General features: G+C 41.4%; 1 protein-coding gene across 2 annotated transcripts in view; it reads left to right on the top strand.

Annotated features, from left to right (window-relative positions):
* The first annotated feature begins 52 nt into the window (after positions 1 to 52).
* Positions 53 to 17,042, top strand: part of COL21A1 (collagen type XXI alpha 1 chain) — a 113,910-nt gene continuing 96,920 nt past the window's right edge. For both annotated transcript variants that reach the window (XM_035322515.1, XM_035322518.1), the window contains exon 1: positions 53 to 152. The gene's annotated coding sequence lies outside the window, so the exon portion shown is untranslated. The remainder of the gene's footprint in view (positions 153 to 17,042) is intronic.

Below are 17,042 nucleotides of genomic sequence, written 5' to 3' on the forward strand. Positions count from 1 at the left end.
CCAGGCCGGGCGGGCGGGCGGGAGGCGGGCAGGGGCGGTGCCGCGGGCGGGGCGGGCCGGGCCGGGCCGGCTGCGGCGGTGGCGCGGGGCCGGGGCTGCTGCCGAGCTAGCGTGGGGCAGAGTCGCGCCGCAGCGAGCCGAGCCCGCCTCAGGTGGGGCACCGGCCGGCTGGGGCCGGGGGGAAGCCGCAGGGCTCCCCTTCGGGAGGCAGGGGAGAGCCCGGAGCCCCCGCGGGGCTGCCTCGGCTCGGGGGTCGCGGTGGAGCTGGGGGGAGACAGGGTGGGATGGGATGGGATGGGATGGGATGGGATGGGATGGGGTGGGATGGGATGGGATGGGAGGCAGCTGTCCCCGCTGCAGTGCGGGCTGGTGGGAGGCAGCGAACCGCGGGGCTGAGGTAATGAAGTGTTGTGCCTTCTTTTTGACAGGGAGCTGCGAGCGGAACGTGTCGCTGATGTGGTGTTTGTTTGCTTGTTCGCGGTGTGATTTCAGTGCTTGTGGGCAGGTTGTGCTGGCTTGAAATCCTCGCTCATCTAGTTGGGACAAGATTAAATCATTTACATTATTATCGATCTGTGTCATACAGAAATCTGCCTTGTCCTGATACGGGGTGAAATGGATTGCTGGCTTTACGTATATGTACTTAAGGTCCTTTGATAGTTTGTGGCATGGGATTTCAGGCATTACAATAATGAGCAGAGTAGAGGTGTTCGTAGTAACTGCAATTATATTCATTTCTGTACCTGGAAAGAGAAATCTGCTCCATGGGCCACTTCCGATTACTCCTGTACTGTTGTGTAATGCTGAGATGTACACGGTACTTACAGTGCTGAGAGGATCTGGTCTGTGATTCAAGGATGTCAAGGGCTGGAACACCAGTCACTGGTTGATTCTGAAAGTCTTCCAACTTTCAGGCACCTGAGAAAACATTGTGGGTTTATTAGACTTGCTTAGAAAGCTTACCTAAAAGTTTTCCCCAAGCCTTACTGATTGTGGGGATGCTTATTTTATGTCTTGCAAATATGTAGTACTGAACTAGAGAATGGGTACAAGATATGTATTTGAAGAAATGTGAAAATTGTGCTAAGTATATTCCTTAAAAAATGCAGTTTTCAACCAGGAAGACTGGTAGGATACAGCATATTTTAGATATGTGCAAAACATGATGTCTGAGCACGAGGTGACATAGACTGGCAAAGCAGAGTTTCTGTGGAAGGATTAAGGAGTTGCTGCTGATCAGAAACTGAACAGCAGTCAGTAAGAAACCCACAAATTGTATATGCGTTTATATTTAAACAAAAATCAAGACAAGCATCTTTCTGGGATGCTTAAGTAGAGTGTTGTAGACATATGATGTCATCTTATGGTAGTTACAGCTTCAGTGTCTGGTGTCTGCACTGTATGTGATTTTGGACACCACAGCTCCAGCAAGCAGTTTAGTCAGGAAATCTAGAAAATAACCTATGAGAAAATAGCAAAAGAACTGAATTTTTACAGTCTAGGAAAGCAAAGACTGATGAGAGATGTGATAACGATCTTCAGATGTGTAATTGGTTGCTGCAGAGTGGAGAGAAATAAACTGCTCTTCACACCCGATGAAGTTGTAACAAGAACCAGCATGCTAAACTGTAGCAAGAGAGATTAGGAAAATGGCAGGGAAAGTCCTCTCTATTTGCACAGGTAATTGAGCATTGGATTGTCCTGGTAGGGTATGGAATCTTACTCACTGGAGGTTTTTAAGATCTGATCTAATAAACGTTTACTAGAAATGCTGAATGCCAGGGTGACCGTGGCAAAAGTTGAGAGACACACATGACCTCTACAGGAGCCTTACAGGCTCCTGGGGTGGCAGAGGCTACCAGAAGGCTGGCCCATGAACTCACACTTTTGGTGACAATCATGCATTTATAAGAGGCAGCTTAATAAGGTAAACACTGCTCAGTAATCCGCTTATTGTATTTCACCCACATGCCTAACTATTATACTAGGTTTTGTGATCCTTTTTCCGTCTGCTCAAACCGCATTTCCAGCTGAGGTCTAAGAACAGTGGTGGATGATCTGCTAAAGAACATCTTGGTTTGGCACCATCAGCCAGTAAATTGGCTTATTGGTAAATGTTTAGGAAATTTGAGCTCAATTCCAGAGTACAGTTTTACAAACTGTATTGCATTGCTCCCTTCAGGTCCTTGGTAACACAAGCATGTTTCTGGAAAGTCTACATGGCAAAACTTAAGTACTTTGGTTCAATTTATCTCAGTCTTTGAAATTACTTGCATTATAATTCAGATCTTAAACATACTTGAAAAGTGTAGTTTGTCCTACTGAATTCAACAAGATTTTTGCCCAATCCAATTAATTTAGGCCAACTAATTATGGAAATAGCTAGCTGAAAATGGACTTCTCTTGATGTTTTTCTTCCCTGACCTCCTTTACCTTGAGATTTTTGCTATTTTGCTCAAGTTTTATTTTCTTACTGTGTTATTCTTTGTATTGTTATCAGCTTACATATTAGTCTAGCTTAAAATTCTACTGTGTTCTTTGCTTCTGCCGGTGGCCTGTGAAATTAGCTTCACAGGCCACCAAAAAGGGTAACTTTTTTTTTTTTTTTTTTTTTTTTTTAAAGAGAATAAGAGCAGACAAGGCCTAATCCTTCTTTCTAGGTTATTCATTACTTTATGCATGTGTGTTTTGCCCTTACTGCTTTAGAGAAGCATTGAACAAAACTAATCTTCCCAGTGTCTCTTATAAGACAGGACTTTTTTATGCTCTTAGCCGTCTGTATTTTTGAGATGTCTTTTTTATCTTCTTTGAGCTGGCATGACCAGAGCTGAACGAGTAATCCCGTAGAAGAGCCACTATTTATGCAGGGTTTTCTACCGTTTCCTGTTTTGCTGCTCCCTTTGCTTTTCATCATATCTGCACTCAGGGAGCAGCCAGTGACACTGGGTAGCATTAATTCAAAATGCTGGAAGAAATCAAAATATGGCTTATCAGTTGCATTGTCTTGCTTTTAGCTTTCCTGACTTCAGCTCGCTGTTGTGTGCATTGTCTGAGTTTCTGAATCACGCGTTTTGTTGGGCTGGGAGCAGCAGGGGCTCTCCGGGGCTGTCAGGACAGGACCCACCCCAGTCCCACCGCCCCAGCCAGAAGCAGGGCAGCCGGGGGCACCTGGGCAGCCCAGGCACCTCACTGGGGATGGGGACAGCCCTAGGCTGGACAATGACATGGGCCTTTTTGGGGGCCTGGCCCACCAGGGCCTGTGGCCAGGCAGGGCCAGGCTGTGGGGAGCTGAAGCCCAGCCTTGCTGAGGCAGAGGCTGAGAGCCCCAGACATGGGGCCCTGGGCTGTGGGAAGGGGCCAGTAAAGTCCTGTGAGTGCTGTGAAGGCCCTGATGCATTTCAGAGCTTCACTGATCCACGTTTTGTGTTGGAAATATGTGAAATTGACCCATTGGCACACTGTTTGAGGTTGTGGTCTTTAGGGAGCTTACAGCGAGTGGAAGGCAATGTTTCCATCCATCCCAGGGTGAGAGTCAAAAGGAGAATGCTGGAGAGTTTATCTCCCCCTATTACACAAACTCTCTACAAGTGCTTTATATGTCTAGACATGGGGTTCAGCACTGCCCTGGCTTGCCCATGTAGCATGTGGGATGTGACACTCCCCATGACCTCCCCTGACAGGGAGGATCCAGTGCACCTCCCCAGGCACCAGGGGTGGCCATGCTTTGTGGCTGGTGAGTGGCCAGCTCTACTGGTGAAATTTAGGGACAAGCAGAAAATCGAGGAGATTATTGGATTGTTACCATGTGTACTGCCTTGTTAAATAAAAAGTAATCAGGGCTTGGCATTTCTTTCCTGTCCATGAGTGGGAAAATAGGGTGAGCCTTGCTCCATGTTGCTTCATTTAGAACTGGACTGTGGAAAAAAGCAGTATATGGTAGGAGAAAGCTTAACCGGTATGGGCACACAAAATGACTTGAAGTTTTTTTTTCCTCTGTCTAGTTTCTGTGGTAGTAGGGTACTATGAGATTTATAAAAGCAACTTAGTTCTAAGTTGCCCTTGATCTGCGCAGACATTGTTTTAAAGCAGTGCTGATTGATTTAGCTTTCCAGGGGAGATGTCAGGCACGCTAGTGGTGATTAACAGCAGATAGAAACCAGGGAGATGAGCAGTGTTGATCACACTGAATAATATTATGAATGGAAATAGGAGTACAAAGTAAATATATGTCAACCTTTTGGAATTTTGTGTGATTTATTTCATTTCAAAGTTGGATTGAATAATTGATCTTTTTATCAGTGTGTTTTATGCTGTAATAAAACAGGGTTTAAATAGTGAGAAGTTAATAGTTGCTCTAAGTTAAACACACAGGCACTGGAATGAGGTACATTCTCTCTAACAAAGAACATGCAAAAATTGCAGGGAAGTTTGTTTGAACTTGGTGTGGTGAAGAATAAAACTACCTTTCATGCCAGTGAGAGATTTACATTTTTCCTTGAATTCTCTGTCAGTTCAAAGTAAGCCTTTAAAGAGTGCTGCATTAGCACATAGGAAACCTAAATTTCCTCCTTGTATGTTAGTACTTTAAGGCCTCTTCATAATTCAGACTTTTATATTCCAAGATTTTTCTTTCGCCCATGATTAGTTCCAGTAGCTTGGTCTGAAGCTTTGGTTAGAGGCATGAGACACTGCACTAATAACAAAGAGAAGCTGAAAGCTTCTTAGCAGTATAAACAGAAATAAATAGTGATGTGGCAAAATGAGCGGATTCTGAAGATTGTGGGGGGAAGAGAAGGAGGGACTGGGAGGAATTGCCACTCTTTGGGGCAGGAGGGGTTGAGAAACGGCTGGAAGGACCACCTGGCTTTGGGTGTGGGACTGGGGTGCAGGAGTCTTCTGGGTTCTGACATGGGAAATGTCTGAGGAGGACTTGGGATGTTTTTAGAAAGTGTTTGTGGGAACATTGTGAGAGCAGGATCTCTCGTTCCCTCATGCTTTTCATTCAGACCAGCCTTCCTCTTCATAGAATGGTTCCGGTTGGAAGGGAACTTAATGATCACCTAGTTCCAACCCGCCTGCCATAGGCAGTGATGCCACCCACTAGATCAGGTTGCTCAGGGCCTTGTCCAACCTGGTCTTGAACACCTCCAGGGATGGGGGCATCTACAACTTCTCTTGGAAACCTGCTCCAGTGCCTCACCACCCTCAGAGTGAAGAATTTCCTTCTAATATCTTAATCTAAATCTTCCTTCTAATATCTAATCTAAATCTCATTTTTTTTTGTTTAAGACCATTTCCCTTTATCCTGTCATTGTCTGATTGATCAAAAAGTTGCTCTCTGTCTTTTTTATAAGCCCCTTTAAGTACTGGAAAGCTGCAGAAAGGTCACCTCAGAGCCTTTTCTTCTCCAGGCTGAACATCCACAGCTCTCAACCTGTCTTTATAGGAGAGGTGCTCCAGCCCTCTGATTGTCTTTGTGGCCCTCCTCTGGAATCACTCCCAACAGCCCCACATCCTTCTTGTGCTGGGGCCCCGAGACCTGACTCAGTACTTCAAGTGAGGCCTCACAAGGGCAGAACAGAGTTGGACAATCCCCTCCCTCGACCTGCTGGCCACCCCTCAATTGATGAAGACCAGGGTGCAGTTGGCCTTCTGGGCTGAAGGCGTGCACTGCTGGCTCGTGTCAAGCTTCAGCGTCAAGTCTTTTAACATCAAGTCTTCTCTGCTGTCCCATGTTGTGGGTACCTCTCAGTACCTTTGAGCCATACATTATTATTATTATTATTATTATTATTATTATTTTTTCCGGAAGCTAACAGTTTTCCTTTCTCTGTTCACTGGCCCCTGCGATTCTTTTTCCCCTCCCAGACTTTGGGAAGAGGTTTAGGGTCTTAGCATCACTTGTTCTGTCTGTTGGGATGGCAATGAAAGGAGGCAAGCTATCGGGACTGTGCAGAGATGAATTACTTCAGTGACTTTGAAGAGCAAGGCTTGCTTCTCTTGTGATCCTGCTTGACATGAGAGAGGTGTATGGGAGAGGTGTATGGCAGTTCCTGCTGATACTTCATGTGTACCCATCCTTAGCAGTGGTGGCAGAAGTACTTAGGGACTGTGACCAGGAGGTACTCGTCAGTGATGTGGCATGTAGCTCTGCCATCCCCATCTTCTTCAGTATAGGTAAAATCTGCCAATTGTAATGTTCTAGTTGCTAATATGTGTGCAGGTTTATGTATGGCTATGAAAGGCCCTGAAAGCAAATGTTGAGTTTTTGTATGTTTTAATTTGGAAGTTAAGATTTTCTAGGATAGCTCTGAACGTGTCTGTCTGAACATGGAACGTGACAGCTGTAGAATACTGTACATCTGCTTGTGTGACAAGACTTGTGGGATTTTAAGAAAGATTTTATCTGTGGAACATGCTAGAAATGCATATTTACCCAAGCTGCTTTTGAAGGGAAGAAATTGAGTTGCTGGTATGAAGAGTGTTCCAACTTCTGCGGTTAAAGCGTACATTAACACTGATACTTGGTTAGCTCAGAACATTTTTGTATATTTTAAGGAGCATTTAAAATAACCAAAGCTGTCTTTTTTTTTTTTTTTTGGTGTTTAGTCCAATTTACCAAATTTACAATATTGAGTTGCATTATTCAATGTCTTGATTACCTTCCCCTTTCTTTTGTGTAAATCGTTAGAGCCACGTTGATGATAGAACATGTTTTAACTTGCCTGAACTCATTTATATCCTGCATCAACAGAAAGTTGGAAAGAAACCCCAAGCTCTAGACTGAGAGTAAGCCAACAATTTTTAAAGCATACCAGCTTGTATTTTCCAAATTATTTTATAACAATCTGTACTTTCTTCATTAAGCAGAGTTAACCATTTCCAAAAGTTTTATTTTTAGTCAAAGCTGTTGCAGCATTTTTATTTTGTATTTGCTAAGCCCACTTAAGGTGATTTGAAGATGTGTAAGAGAAGGGTGCTGTAGTTGCTGCAAAAATGGAAGTATCCATAGGTTCAGTCTTTCACAAAGACTTTCCACCTGCCTATTATCAAGAATACCTTGTGCTTCTGTTCATCTTGGTAGGTAACTGCAATTCCTATCACCTTTGAGTATTGCTTCCCTAATTCCACAACAGCCTGTGGTATCTTTTCTGGAGAGGTTAAGATAACACTACATAGTTGTAAAAACATTATGATTTATTAAAATACCAGATCATTGATTTCAGTGTAAAATGTTGTGGCATAACCCTTGCTTCTCTCAAGTGTGCAATACTATGTGAACTTTGCAAAACTCACAGAATGCCAGGAAGGGACCACATGATTCTACAGTGAGCCTTGTAGACCATCAGTGTAATGAGTACATTCAAAGACAGATGTACAAAGTGGTACTTTAATTCCTTTCCTGATATCAGACACTTAAAATGTTCAAATATAGGTGCAATTAGAAAAGTAACTGCTGCCTTTAGTGTCTGCAAGTGTAATGATTTCTTTTTCTTAGTCTTTTAACTGCCTGGGGTTTCCTGGATGGCTCCCTTGGAGCTCTGGCCCAAGGAGACTCCATTACAAAGTGATCTAAGCACAGCTGTCAAAAATGAGCATCTCTTCCTTTAGTTGCGGCTCTCTGACCAGTTCAGCGTGTTCCTACCTCTTGCACTTGGAATCTGACCCTGGTTTTCTACTGTTTCCGCTCTCTGCATTGCAAGTAAAGAAGATGGAATCAGATTCCCAGTTTAAAAAAAAAAAAAAAAAAGGGCAGAAGAGAAAATATTAAGTGTAGCTACAGTGTAATGTGTGGAGAAGAGGAGTTAGGCACATCAGTGCAATAACTTCCAGGGTGGGTGAATTTTGCAAAATGTGGCTTGAAGTTGGAAGAAATGAGTGTAGACCATTGTTGGATTGTTAGGGTCACGGATTCATTCCTTTCTCAGCTGTGGGAAGTGTTTCAAAACAAAATAGCACTCTGTGGGGAGTGGCTCCCTGAGATTAGAATTTATGTTCAAGTCAAAAACCCTTGGGAAAGTTATATAATACTGCACTTCCATTTAATCCAGGCATTGGTTGCTTATGGGAGACAGACACAGGAGTCTCCACTTCTTAAAATCTTAGCCTTGATAGCATGTGATTGCAAGATAAAGCAGATCACTCTCGATAAGGAGTTGAATTGAAGTGCGTGTCAGCATGTTGGGAAAAGTTCCTAAATGGTTTCTACAGAGTTACCACATTTTGTTTAAAACGCCTCCCATTCAGAGGGAGCAGACCTAGGCAGGCAGTGAGAGAAGTTTTGAGATAAACCATAACTGTCAACTTATGAAACAAAACAATGTGGAAAAGTGCAGCCAAGAAAAAGGAGCTATGTAAAGAGTGGAGTCCCTTATTTCATAGCAATTTAAAACAAAGGAACCACTAGGTGGAATAGGAGAATTAAAAGGTGTTATATAGCAGGGAATTATGTTTCGTTACTGAAAGGAAACTAAAACTTTCACCTACTGAAACAGAGTCCTTTCTGTACTTCAGGAACATCCAGAGAAAAGTGAGGATCAAATGGCAACCCTAAGGAAACCAGCCAAATAAATAAAATCACATTTTGACTAGCTCTGGCTGGAAGTTGACAGTAAAACAATGGAGAAATAATGGCAACAAGAGACTTGGAGGAGATTCTCAATTTTACTTCTCAGGGATAGGAAGAATCCTCCACGTTCTGTGTAGACTTACACAAGTGATGAGAAATTGTTGTTGATATAATGTATCAAAATGCTGGCAATCTATTAAGCTGAAAAATAAACTGAAATACAATAGAAGATAAAGCAATCGAGTTTTATTTTTTGCTTTTTTTACTACTATGAAAAAGAATGAGGGGTGGGGAAGAGGAAGAAGTCTTGATGAATAGGAATAGCTTTGATTTTTTTTTAAGGTCCTAGACAATAGAGTTTTATGTTTCTTATTCCCTGATGAATTGGAAACGAGGAGGAAGGAATGTGATTGTATGCCCCTGTGATTAAGTCCATTTGCTGTGCAAAAAGGCCCACATGGCTGTGATGTGCTCATGACTCAGCTGAAATGAACATGGGCAAATTTTGCCAAAAAGGGGAGGGAAGCTAGGAGGCAAAGGATTTCATTTAGGAGCAAAAAAGAAAGGACAGCTGCACCTAATTTTTCAGAAGCACATAGTTGTCTTTGAGGAAATCAAGCTTAATTTTGAGAAAAAAAATAATTTTGATTTCCTAAAGAGTAAAGGTATTCATTTTTTCCTCTTTTCTGATCCGGATTTAAATAGAGTATTTACTCTCAAAGGAAGTATTACTAGCAAAGGAGAACTTTAATTTTGTGAATGCACAGGTACTTTATGCTAAGTAATCACTACTGTTAATGAGTAGTTTGTGCTTTTATGCTACCTGGCAGTAGCAAGAAAAAGACGTCTGACAAAACTGTCCTGGGAGCTGTCCAGTCCCGAGCATTTCACTTGCAAACGTCTCTGTTGTTTGCAGGAGACATGATTCTCTCTGCTCCTCAAGACTGGTCCACATGCACTTCTGAGTTTGTTTCCTGTATTTACAGGACGTCTTTGAAAAATTGGGCTGCCCTCATAGGCAGCTACATACAATGAGATCTTGCTCAGAAATCAAAATGATTTGAAAATTTTGTTATATGGTGGTTTCTGGAAACTCCACTGCACTCCACTCCACTGCACAAAATGGAACTCAAATGTGGATGCTAATCGTCTTTTTTGGTGACATGGACAGGGGAACTGAGTGCATCCCCAGTAAGTTTGCGGATGACACCAAGCTGAGGGCTTATGGATTATGATATAGTTGTTGTTATAGCTAAATTCTGTTACTTGTAAATTAATTGTAAATCATAACACAGCCCGTACGGAGAACATAATTGCACATCTTGAAATAAAATTTGGATGAAAATACCTTTTAGTCAAACAGTGGATCTATTTATTATTGAATTAAGAAAACAGTGTATGATACTCAACTTACTTATTTGGATGTTGATACTACACATCAGAGATTCCTCAGATCTGATTCTTTTGAGGGAGAAGACATTTTTATGCAAAGTGATTCTGAAGTGAATGAAGAAGCTTATGAATTAGCTTATAGCGTAGAGTATCTGGAATTCACAAACTAATTATATAACTGTTAAAGTCTTGTGTACCCCTAAATACCATTCTTTTTGCACTGGCAAATGTAGCTTCTAAAAATATGCCTGGATGTATTAAGTCAATATTCTCATAGTATTAAATGTGTCAGTAGTTTAGTATTTTGTAAACGTAGTATCAAAACTGGGGTGAATAGAACATCAAAGAATACTTCTTGAACTATGACTGTGTCCTTTACATGGAAAGGAGTATTAGCTGGGAGGTAGGGCATGGTGTATCATTCTGTAACTGGAAACAGAATAGCCACTATTTAAAATTTCAATTTATAGAATGGAATCATAGAATCATGAAGTGGTTTGGGTTGAAACGGATCTTAAAGATCATCTAATTCCACCACCCCCTGCCATGAGCAGGGACATCTCCCACTAAATCAGGTTGCTCAAAGCCCCATCTGGCCTGGCCTTGAACACTTCCTGGGATGGGGCATCCACAGCTTCTTTGGGCAACCTCTCCCAGTGCCTCACCACCCTCTGAGTAAAGAATTTCTTCTGTATAAATAATCTAAATCTACCCTCTTTCAGTTTAAAACCATTTCTCTTTGTCCTATCACTACATGCCCTGACAAAGAATCCATCTTCTGTTTCCTGGTAGGCCCCCTTTAGGTACTGGAAGGCCGCAGTGTGGTTTCCCTGGAGCCTTCTCTTCTGCAGGCTGAACAACCCCAGCTCTCAACCTGTCTTTATAGGACAGGTGCTCCAGCCCTTTGATCATCTTTGTGGGCCTACTCTGGGCTTGTTCCAATACATCCATGTCCTTCTTGGGCTGTGAGTCCCAGAGGTGAATGCAGCACTTCAGATGGGGTCTCACAAGAGCAAAGCAGAGGGGACAATCACCTCCCTTGCCCAGCTGGCCATGCTTCTTTTGATGCAGCCCAGGACAGAGTTGGTTTCCTGGGCTGCAAGCACACATTTTTGGCTCATGTCAAGCTTCTCCTCAACCAGAACCCCTGGGTCCTTCTCCTCAGGGCTGCTCTCAATCCATTCTCTTCCCAGCCTGTATTTGTGCTTGGGATTGCCCCGGCCCAGATGCAGGACCTTGCACTAGGCCTTGTTGAACCTCATGAGGTTCCCACAGACCCACCTCTCCAGCCTGTCCAGGTCCCTCTGGATGGCATCCCTTCCCTCCAGCGTGTCGACTGCACCACACGGCTTGGTGTCATCGGCAAACTTGCTGAGGGTGCACTCAATTTTGCTCTCTATGTTACTGACAAAGATACTAAACAGGGCTGGTCCCAGTACTGATCCCTGATGAATTTGTGCACTTAGTTTGATGACTTCCTCAATTGTTTTATTTAGAAGTCCTGTTGTACAGACAGTGCTGTGTTTATTTAGGTAGGTAATCCCATTGAATTAATCCATTGGAATAATTTATGCCTGAATACAACAAAATGCAGTTCAGGTGCAGATTTTATGAGATCGTCATTAATTTGTTCTGGATTCTTGTTGAGTGGAAACAGCAGTCATTTTAAGTTGTAGGAGCAACGCTGTGTGTATGTATAATGACTGGATTGGTCTAAACCAGCAGGTGCTAGTTTTGCAGCTTGTGGTTAAATGTCTTATTTATTTTATATTTTTAAAATATTTAAACATAGAATTTATACTATAATATAATTTACTGTTTAAAAATGCATTGAACTTTACTGAAAATGAGTTTGTCCACCTGAGGTCACTGGGCCTGTTCAGCCTGGAGAAGAGGAGGCTGAGGGGAGACCTCATCGCAGTCTACAACTTCCTCGTAAGGGGTTGTCAAGAGGCAGGAGACCTTTTCTCCATTAACACTAGTGACAGGACCCGCGGGAACGGGGTTAAGCTGAGGCAGGGGAAATTTAGGCTGGACATCAGGAGGGGGTTCTTCACAGAGAGGGTGGTTGCACACTGGAACAGGCTCCCCAGGGAAGTGGTCACTGCACCGAGCCTGTCTGAATTTAAGAAGAGATTGGACTGTGCACTTAGTCACATGGTCTGAACTTTTGGGTAGACCTGTGCGGTGTCAAGAGTTGGACTTGATGATCCTTAAGGGTCCCTTCCAACTCAGGATATTCTATGATTCTATGATTCTATTAATTTCTGTACAAAATTTTCTATATGTTTTGATGCAAATGGGGTAATACTACTAGTACCTTCTTGTAATAAGTGAACCATTGGTGAGTGAACCATCAAAATCTGTACAGAATTAAAACAAGTTATGTGCTTTGGGTGAATGAGCTTAAGCTTCTTAAAACTGGTCTTACAGGTGGGTGGACAGTGAGGGCCATAGTGGTGGATTTGAAATTAAATTAATATTTGCCAAGTCACAGTGTTAAAAACTTGATTTTTCAGGTATCAGTGGGACACATGAGAACCTAGAAATAATTGTAAGAATGAACCTGAGGAGGTTTATTCCATGAAATGAGTATTTTTGGGAATGCACCTTCAGCAAGCAGCACTTGAGTTAAATTTTGCTTCTCTGTTTCAAAGCACAGAACTAATGCAAACCATCTTCATTCTGCATCACTTGTATGTTCTGGCTTACCCGTGGATTGCCCTCAGGTACAGAAATTAATCTAGATTATATAATTCCCCAAAGACCTAAGGACTTAGATGTGTAACTTTGACTTTAGGTGCCTAGGTCAAGCATTTAAATGACAGAGAGACTCTTGCTTCTACTCAACCCCAGAGGTAGATGAAGTCACGATGTGTAAGTTTCTGTCAGTAAAAATTCCTGCACACCTACATGCCTGATGGTAGGCATGCCTAGACCATGTAGCAGGGTAGGTACGTAACACAAGCCTGTTCCTAGAAAGATTTACAAGGCAGAAATTCCCTGTCTCACCTGTGGATCCTGATCCAGCAGGAATTTTTAAGACCTGTTTTTGGAACAAGTTCCATGAATAGAAAGGTTTTTTATTTTTATTTTTAATTCTTTATGCCCTGTAGTTAGAGGATTAACTAGAATAAAGAAGATTTGGATTTAGTTCCTTCCTCAATCTGGAGCAGTTTGAACCATTTACCTAAACATTTCTGGTAAATGTTTAAATTATGAGGTTCTGGTCAGAGGTGACATGGGAGGAGAGAGGTGTGAGGGCTGGTTTAATTGTGGGCGGTATTGCATGTTTCAAGGCCTTTTTTGCCAGTACTGCAGAGAGCCATAAATACAGGTGTCAGCATTCTCAGTTTCTAAAGTGGTTCTTGTGGCATAACAGACGTGCCAACACTAGAGAACTCTGATTCATTTTAGGTGTTAGACCTGTGAAAGCAGGTCACATCACTCAGTAAGCATTTGTGTTTACACTGGGACAAATGGACTGTGTATATATGTGTGGTAGAGATTATGCTTCTTACTAGGCAAAGATGAATGCTGTGTCAAAAGTTAAGGATTCTGTTGAGGATAATGACAGACATGGGGTGGGGGTGGCTGTATTAGGATTAAACTTGCAAAAGTAAAACACATGAATGCATTGTTCCTACTGCTACAAACAGTAGCACGCTTGGTAGCTCCTTTAGAATTTTCATATTCAAAATATCTCTAGCAAAACTAAAGAAGTGTCTCTGACACATACTCAGTGGTGCTCTGCAGCACTGCTGGACGAGACTTAGCCAGCAAAGGCTGTGCCTGACTCCACCCTGCCTTTCACAACCAGAAGGTTGCCTTCTGCTAGAGGTTTCAACACCTATTAGTAGTACCCTGTTCTTACCAGGACAGTGTTAGAGGACTGAAATTTAGAAATAAAGCTTTAATATATTTTTAAACTGTCTTTTAAATTCATATTAATTAAATCTACTAAAACTTTCACTATGAAGTGAACTTAATGGATGGGGAACTTGATATAACATGGAATACGTTTAGAAATTCTTTACTTAGATCCGTTTGATCTCTATTTGTGTATGTTGATAAACTATTTATTGTTTTCTGTGGAAAAGTTGGGTATAGAACATTCTTTCTGTGACACACACACACGTTCTGTGTGTGTTTAACAGTTGTTCATGCTGCTGGATTACTGTAGCTATAATAGTTTATGAATCCCACAATTAAAATGCTAATAGATATAATATCACTACAGAAATTAATATAAATCTTGTTCATCATAGAGAGCAAATAAAAAACAAAATTTTGTGTTAATATTCCAGCACATAAATGTAGGCACTGAAGTCTGAGTCAGGGTTTTGTTTTCTGCTATGAAAAGCAGCATTTCCTCTTGTAACTAACTCCTTTGTACCAAGTATTTAAATACTAACTGGGGCCAAAAAAAAGTAAAACAAAAACATTACCAAGATAACAACAAAAAACAAAACCATCCTGCTATTGTTACCTCCAGCGTCTGCAGTGTTCTGGTGATAAATAGCCAAACTGTTCAGAAAAGCTTGCAGGAGGCTAAGGATTGGATATAATTAAAATGGATCACTCCCAAAAGGGAGACTGCGGAACACCATGGTCTGAAGAATCTATGCTAGTAATGCATTTAAACCATGACTTTCCATTTAATGTAAAAAATAAAAATTGGAACTGACATTTAACAGATGCATTTATCTCCACAAGTCTTCTTTAAATGAAGTCACTAAGACTGCATGCTTAGTGTTTTTGTCCAGCTGTATAATCCTTAGTTTCCAGTGCCAGAATCAACCTTGGAAACACTTTTTGCTCTGAAACACTCCAAGTGATGCTCAGGAGTTTCTGTTCTTGGACAGCAGTGAGAACACAATACATTAGGATTCTCCCTTGTATATGTATTCAGTTTTTGTATATTTTTGGTTTTTTTTCTTACAATTTTTCTAAGAGCACCAGTATAACATTAAAAAAAAAAAAAAAAGAAAACCCTTCTGAACTTGAATGAACTCTGGAATATGTCTGAAAATGCATCTGGCATATTTAGAAATGTCAAATTTCTGGCATGCATAATAGCATGTTTAATTCCTTTCACTTTTTTTGGAAAACCATGCATTAGAATCTATGGAAATATAAAACCTGCTCTTTTAATCTGGGAAATGTATTGTATACCTGCTTCTATAACTGCTTATACAAGACAGCATGATGTATAATCTCTTCAGGCCTATCCAGTGTCATCAATGTGCAATGTAACCAACTTGTCGTAGGTCCTAGCGAGTGGGCTACATTGTTTTATCCTTTTTTTGGAACCTTCTTTGGTGACGTGGACTCTGCAGAAAATGTTACACGTGTTTTGTATGTTTTGAGGTATGTGAATGATTTGGGAAAATTAATCTGTAGTAGAGTGTTTTGAAAAATGTCTAAATCTAGAGTATGAAGAGAGAGGCATGCTGTTAGCATTGTTAAATGCAGTGTTGTGGGAAGAACAGGGTTATAGTTAACTCATTCACTATAGTAAGACTCTTCTCTAATATAGTCTCTTACAAACTGCTTGATTTAGGTCTCTTCAGTTAAACTCTAAAAAAATTAAGTGACTTTGCAACTGTATTCTAATCGCTTCTAATGTGGACTGCTTTGTATGTGAAGTCATCAGAGCTAGTTGCCTAAAGTAGGTGGAAGAATGGATGTGGTATTTATTGTAGAATATTGTAGATATTGTATAACACAATACAGGATTGTAGAAATAGCCTAGAGCCTGTTTTCTTTTTTCTTCCTTTCTTTCTTTTTTTCTCAGATGAGATTATTAAAGGTGAATGATTGATCACATCAGTTTGTGAATCACTTAAATATAAAATTTTATCATCAAAAGAAGCATAGCCAGCATATCAAAGGAGGTGATTGTCCTCCCCTGCGGTGCTCTTGTGGGACCCCAACTGGAGTACTGCATCCAGTCTGGCGCCCCCAGCACAAGAAGGACATAGACCTGTTAGAGTGGATCCAGAGAGGGTCCACAAGGATGATCAGAGGGCTGAAGCACCTCCCCTGTGAAGACAGGCTCAGGGAGTTGGGGTGTTTCAGCCTGGAGAAGAGAAGGCTCTGGAGTGATCTGATAGTGGCCTTCCTAAAGCAGGCCTACAGGAAAGATAGGAAGAGACTCTTTTTCAGGGCATGTAGTGATAAGACAGAGAAATGGTTTTAAACTGAAAGAGGGTAGACTTAGATTATTTATGCAGAAAAAAAATATTTACTCAGAGGGTAGTGAGGCACTGTAACCAATTGCCCAGAGAAGCTGTGGATGTCCCTCTGTCCCTGGAATTATTTTAAGTCCAAGGCTTTGAGCAACCTTGTCTAGTGGGAGGTGTCCCTAACCATGGCAGGGAATTGGAACTAGATGATTTTTTAGGTCCTTCCCAACAGAAACCATTCTATGATTCTATATTGGTACTATGAAACGTCATCTTGTTTAGCCAGGTTTATTGTGTGATTAGCTATATGGTATGAACAAAAAATTGTTTGAAGATGGATGTTGTGCTCATTTCTGAGACTGTATGGCAGAAATTCATGGTTTTACACTTTTCTGGGAGTACTTATATTTTGTTGTTAAAAGGTTCTTGTTAGTATCAATTGGTTAATTTTACTTGATATGAAATGGAGGGGTGAACATTCTTCTGGAAAGCAGAGATATCTTCCTAAAAGAATTTGTTAAATTCCTTGTCCCTTGGTACAATCTGTTCCTCTCAGTGTTGCTCAGAAGTACTGCTGAGAGCTCTGGGGATAAATAAAAGAGTTTCTTTCTGTGGTTCTGACAGAGAGAGCCATTAGTTTCTTTATATTCTCATTCTTTTAATAATTTTACCAAGCTCTTCTCAAAAGGGCACAGGAACTCCTAAAGTATTTCTAGAGAGTGTTTTTGAAATATACAAGTTGTCTACACTGCTCTAGCCTCTAGGGGCCATTTAATTTACCTGTTGCTAATTTAAGTCAAGCTGGCTGATTCAGAAATATGATGCTCCTGTATGAAGTACAGCTTTATTATTTACAAATTCTAAGCCAGATAATGCCAAAGGGAGACAATGGG

Source organism: Oxyura jamaicensis, chromosome 3 (genome assembly GCF_011077185.1).
Source record: "Oxyura jamaicensis isolate SHBP4307 breed ruddy duck chromosome 3, BPBGC_Ojam_1.0, whole genome shotgun sequence".
Lineage (NCBI taxonomy): Eukaryota > Metazoa > Chordata > Aves > Anseriformes > Anatidae > Oxyura > Oxyura jamaicensis.